Genomic DNA, 6,804 nt, shown 5'->3' on the forward strand with positions numbered 1-6,804 from the left:
CTTGTTCATAGATTACTGATCAAATACATGCTTACATTTTAACAATAACATCATGGTCTTGCATTTAGTAGAATACCATAACATTTCAAGCATCTGTTATTTACTATATGTTTTCAGTAGCCCCCTGTAGCAGAGAACAATGTTAGGGACATCTACTTGTGAGCCCTTATCACACAGTTAAATAGCATGTACGAAGCAAGTGATATTACCTTCTCAGAATTTTAAAACTACAAGGAACAACCAGCTCTTTTTCTTTTTAGTGATTATACAGATAACTCATGGATGGATAAAAAGGGGGAAAAGTTGAAATTCACTTAAATTACCCTTGAAACCGAAACCTTGTTTGGGCATTACAAAAAGTACTGAGCATGAGTGTGTTCTCCTGTTGAAAGGGACGCTTGGCTTGCTTTTGGTCTATGTGGTTGGAACCAGCAGGGGGCAGTGTTATTTGGTAGAAAGGGATTGTATAGCAGTCTATCGCCCTCATTGGGAGTCAGCACGTACAATGACCTTAGTGATGTCTGTTTTTAGTGAATGAAAGTAGTCCCTCTTTCCACTAATTAAGAGCAAGCATGAGAAGTTGACATTCTAAGGTATTCATGTCATTCATTATAAGAGCTATAAGGAAGGTACAGACATGGCAATGTAAAACTGCAGTCTAATATCGACATGAAATGCTAATGAACTAACTGCTTTATGGGAGACAGAATCTGAATAGCTAAGCTAACAGACAAACTCTCAGGCGAGCTAAGAAAACATACAATGTGTGTGTAAGTTATGTCAAACTGGCTTTGTCCACATGTTGCTGAGGTGTGAGACCAAGTCCAGGTCTAGAAGCAAGCTCAAATATGTCAGATGCTTTGTTAAGCTAGGGAACAGAAGTGTGCAAATCTTTCAAAATTATGTGATGTACAATAAACGGCATAGCAGATATTCTCAATAATGTTACACTTATACCCTCAGAATTTAACCATCCAAACACAACGGCAGCTAATTCCTCTGATTTAAACCAGAGAGGGTTTCACAGTAACGTAGTGTTTGTTTTTGGTAAAGACAGAACATGGCTGAGAACCACTGCTACACAGCTGGAAATTCATTTTGATGATTCTGAATACACATTCCACTATTCACAGCATGTGTTGGACAATAACATTGCTTTTTGTCATGGTTGCTTTCTTATTAAAACCTGTTTAGCTTTGTTAGGACATCTGAAACAGGACACCATTTGGTCAGCGTTTGAGACCATGAGATTGAGAAACTGATCAACAGCACAGCAGGATGACATTTACAAAAGTGAACACATGGAATGGATAGAATATTGAACAATATTAACATTTACAGCAACATTTAAATTGTTACGTGATGTCTTCATCTAGCACAGTTTTTTGTACACAATACAACTGAAAATACAAGTAAACTTGATTAACATTCTAGTTAGTAGTAGTATCAGTAGTATTCCTTCAGATGTTCTAACAAACTGGTATGAATGCTGTTAGTGAGTTAGAGACTATACAGAACACTAGTACTTAATCTTATAGCTTTAACATTTCACAGACATATTAGGAGACATGGAGCAGATTATACTGATTTGTGAGTTTTTAACTTCAAAATTAAGTGGGTCACATTAACACCAAGGTTTGTCAGCTTCATATAAGTATTCACTGTACAACTCCACTGCATTCATTACATTACATATAAGGCAATGTATCACAGAATGGACTGTCACATGACCACAAGAAATACATTTCCCTGTACATCTGCATTAAAATCTGAGGGATGATATTGCGCATGGGCTTTATGTGTAGAAAAATGTTATTATGCAGATGGTTTTTGGTCATTAATACGTATTAAGGCCCACAGAGGAAATTACATTCAACCATATTTCAATTCATTGAATTGCAGCAGTTTTGTAAAGATGTTTGGAGTGAATTATGGCCATTTCTCTCAGAGCAGCATACTGTATATGAGTGTAATATGGAACACGGAGGACTTGCAGGAAGCATTTTATGATTGATTGAAAGTATTAAAGTGGGACATTTGTGCAGGTTTTACTACAATATACAACATTACAGTGCTCAGGTGGGTAGCATAGTACATGTTCACCAGTGTCACCAGCTGTCAACACATCTGTTCTTTATTTATGGAAGTGGGAATTATACGGCACCCAATTGTCATATTACAACCAGGCAATTAGGATTTTGCGTTCTTGTTTGACACATATAATTGATTAGATGGATCAACCATTTCCAGTGCACTGGGATTGCTAACGCTGCATTCACACTGCGAGTAAGCCATCAACAAGTCATCAGGAGTTTTTGCTTCCTACAGAGCAGACAACAGGGAAAATCAGACTCAAACTTTTTAGGCTCAACAGGTGCCACCATCAAGCCAGAAGTCAGCTCCTATTTTTTTTCCCTATTGGTATGATTTCACGGACATTAGCATAAAATAGGAGCAGTTGATTCCAGTCTTTTAGAGCTGCCCATTTCTCCACAACGTTGAGTTTTGGAGCTTGGGGAATGGGTGTATTCATCATTATGATCCAATGATAATTTCTGAAAAAGTTTTATCTGTTAGTTTTATGTTGTAACAAATAAGCCCCTCCAATTGTAGCGTGTCTGATCTTACAGTTGGTCCATTGAGAGCCTACAACTGTCCACAATCTGTAAAAATGAGCAACGCATAAACCAAGTTACTCATGGTGTGAATGCACAGTTAGGGTCCTGCTCAAAACTTCACCAAGACTCAGACTCCCAAGACACTGGCTGTTTTTTTAGCATCAAACCAGTAATCTTTCACTCAAAGAAAGAAATTATTTATTTATTCCTCTTGTTCATTTGTGTTGTGAAGACAGATTTAATTTTGAACATGAATTCAGTTTGCTGGTGCTGTTGGAACAGTGGCAACACACTGATGCTGCATTCACGTCACATCGGAAGACACAGTAGGAAGAACAGAATGACGCTAGTTGTTACAGATTTAAATATTTTAACTTGTTGAAACAAACAAACATAACCAAAATCAACCATACACAAACTGCAGCAGATAATTCTTTTCTTAAGCAGAGCTGATTGTCTGTGAATTTAACACATTTTCTGTCAACATCTGTGGATTCGCTATGTTAACTCTCAGTTGACATAATTTTTGGAGTTCCTACATACCAGACTATAATCCCACATCCTGATTTTAACTGCCACTAGGGTCTGCCTTCAATGTTCTTTTCCGTCAGCTGCAGTCTTGTATTTACAGTAAATCCGATATGAGGTGAAGGTAGCAAAAAAAACAAATATAGTTATTACTACACTGTTTTCCACTAAATTTTCTTACTTTTTTCCTCTTCACATGCATAATAGTATCTTACACTTTTCTTTATGGTAAATATTTCTGTTATAGTCAGCTGATACTCTTGAGCCTCCTACAACATAGTTTTTGCTTTGGCAGTTAGTTTCAGAGAAGTGCAGAGACCCAAAATAGAGCCTGGTGGAACACCGAGAGGCACCTCTTGGCTTGGTGCTCAGTTTGATCATAGTGGAGGGTGTTGCGAGGTTGTCGTGGAGATGAGGGTTAGCTGTTGGCAGAGCACAAGGATCTAGATGTTGGTTTCTCGCTGCATAGGTTCGTCATCCTTTTGACTTTTTTCAACCACCTCCTCCGACGACTGGGCTTTCCCATCGGCCTCCTTCTGATCCTGAACTTGGTCTGGATCTTCCGTCTCAGTCCGTTTGTACATCTCTGCACACTTGCGCTCGCGCTCCAAGAGTCTGTAGTTAATGAAGTTTCCAATGAAGAGCCAAATACTTGCCAAAATCACGACAGCTCCGCAGCAAAAATACATGTATTTGTAGTTTTTTGTGACATCGACCAGTTTTCCTGCAAGATAGCACAAAGTTTTTAAATGTTAACTATCATTTATAGAATTTGAAAGTATTGCCAAGTAGAATTTATATAATTTACAGAAAACATGTCTAAATGTCAGTAATGGCCTGGTCATACCACATTTAAAAACAACATTTCAATGTGAAATCAGAAATGTTTTAATGTTATCGCCACAATCAGTTGATTGGCTCACAGGGGTGAAGGACATACAAGTAAATCTTGTGTGTCAACTTTGGTGACCTTTGAGGGAGCGGAGACCCGTATATTCCAAAACAAGAGAAGATAGCAATTATATTTGTTGCATTACTCCACTTATATAACCCCCTCTGCCAGAGTAAAAATATCTAGTATATATAGTATAAATAATATAAATATCTTCCATGAAAACAGCATGGTTTGATGCCAGTTATGAGACAAAAGTCAGTGATCCAAAAAAGGTTTTATAATAATCTGTGTGAACATTGTGTCCTGTATTTTATTGCATTAGCAACCAAGCTGCCTCGGGCTGACGAGCATTGGCATATTCCCAGCTGGTTACCATGTTTGCAGTTAGCAGGAATATGCTAGCTAACTACTGTGAATAGTCACTACCAAGCTTCTAAAACCACTGCACCTTTCTGGTGAGAAGGGGCTTTAACAATGTTGTAACTAAGGCTACGTTCAGACTGCAGACCTTAATGCTTAATTTTTTTTCCCAGATCAGATTTTTTTGTTTGACAGTTCACGTTATTACTTAAATGTGGCCCATATCAGACTCCAGTGTGTACTCTCCATGTCCTGAAAGTGACCCGCATGCACAGAAGCATAACACGACGCTAAACGCAGCACCGCTGTGACAGCTGCTCTAGAGTAAAGTCAAGGCCGCATCAATTCCGATCTGAGTGTTCAGACTCAGGTCGCATTTAAAAATATTTGATCTGTATCCGATTTGGACCACATATGAAAGTGGCCCAAATCCAAACTGGAAAAGATCAGATTTCATGTGACTTGGACTGTTCACACTGTTATAAAAAGATCAGATCTGAGTCCCATATGAGCAAAGAAATCGGATTAGGGTCACTTTGACCTGCAGTCTCACTAATAGCCAGAACATTTTTTACACACTTTAAAGTGAAGGCAGTAAAAAACATACATGTCAAGTGAATATAATGTTCTCAGACAGAAAGATCATACCTGCTAGAGGTGGACCAATGAGGACCGGACAGCACTCCACAATGGTGGTGAGTCCCACAGCACTGGAGAACCTCTGAGGCCAACAAGGTCCATCAGTGTTTCAAACAGCACTGAGCTGACCATGCCAAATGCAAAGCCGAAGAACATTGCATACACTACCAGACCAGTGTAGCTTTCCACCAGTGGGCAGAGGATGTGGCACACTCCATTGTACAGCACAGCAAAGCTAAAGAAGTACTGGATCCTGGGCCGGACCCAGCGTGAATTGGCCAGTAGCCCCATGGAAGGCCTGGCAAACATGTCAACAAAAGCCAGAATTGAGAGCAGGAAGGCAGCCGAGTACTCATCCACACCCATGTCCTTAGCGTAGGCTGCAAGGAAGACAATAGGTGCAAAGAAGCCCAGGAACATGATTACATTGCCTGACAGATAGATGAGGAAACCACGATGCTTGAAGAGTGTCAAGTCCAGGTACTTGTTGACTGTCTGCCAGGCAGTGACCTTCTCTTTCGTTGTGGTGGCAATGGCGGCTAACTCTTCGTCCTTCTTGATCTTGCTGGGTGGTGGTCCCAAAGGCCTCATGAGGGAACCAGCCACACAGCAGTTCAATAGCAGGCCACCCAGGATGAGGAAGCTGCCTCTCCAGCCGAACTGGTTGAATAGGTACTGGTTGAGAGGAGCCAAAGTGCTGAGAAACACCGGACTGCCTGCCATCGCCAGGCCGTTAGCAATGGGACGCTTTTTATAGAAGTATCTGCCTATCATTGTCAGCGCTGGCTGCAGGTTGAAGGCTAGTCCAAGTCCTATGCGGAAAGATGACAGATGTACATTAGACATTAGACTACAGTCATGCTACAACTGTTTATGTACCAGTGCTAAAGAACACTTATAAAAAGGATCTATTTTAGTTATTAATCACCTAAATATGAAACCAATTTAAAAGTAATACTTTGTGTCAAGTGTCTCTGGGCAACAAGCTAGCAACATGAGTGATGCTTTTTTTTTTTTCTGTTTTAGCTAGCTAGTAATTTTTAACTCCAATTAACTAATGTTATTAAACTAAAATAATAATTTGATGTTACAGTTGAATGTATAAAAATTGTAACTTGTAATGCAAAGAGTTGTTACAAAAATAGATCTAAGAGTATTTTCTTCTATTATCTATTTTCTATGTACATTTCCCAATAATGTCACCACAGGTTTTTGCACACATCCTCCTTTCAAATGCTCCATTAAGTACTATTGTTGATATTGTTTTTTAATTAGTTCAAAATCAAACTAAAAATTCAAAGCTGCCCTTAGTATGGCCTGTAAAGACACAACTATCATTTTGCTCTCTACATGTGGGTATTTATTATCAGATGGTAGATAGCTATCCTGTATCTACAGTAGGTCTCTGAAATATGCCTGAAAGATTTTATAAAGCCTAATGAAGGGAATATTTCAGCTTTCATGAGGGAACTAAATGATTTTGCTGGAGGTAGATTAAGTCAAGAACCAAATTAGACTTTAACAAAACAAATGTTCTTCCTAATACAGTTATTTTTAACCTGCTACCTAAAAGTAGAGGCTAATCAAATTAACTCAAATGGACTTAAGTGGATTAGATGGACTTACCACCAACAACTCCTATGCAGATGTAAAGCTGCACCACGCTGGTGCAGAAGGAAGCTAAGATCATGCCAGTGGCACAAAAGCAGCCCCCCATCATGACGATGGGCCTGCAGCCGTATGTGTTGACCAGTATACTGCTGA

The 6,804-nt window shown here is 39.3% G+C and overlaps 1 pseudogene; it reads right to left on the reverse strand.

Annotated features, from left to right (window-relative positions):
* Positions 1-3,468: 3,468 nt before the first annotated feature.
* LOC119884647 lies at positions 3,469-6,797 on the reverse strand (annotated as a pseudogene).
* Between the last annotated feature and the right edge of the window lie 7 nt (positions 6,798-6,804).

The sequence above is a fragment of the Micropterus salmoides genome, unplaced genomic scaffold, assembly GCF_014851395.1.
Source record: "Micropterus salmoides isolate LMB-PRFRI ecotype aquatic unplaced genomic scaffold, ASM1485139v1 Ms_hic_scaffold_3604, whole genome shotgun sequence".
NCBI classification, from domain to species: Eukaryota; Metazoa; Chordata; class Actinopteri; order Centrarchiformes; family Centrarchidae; genus Micropterus; species Micropterus salmoides.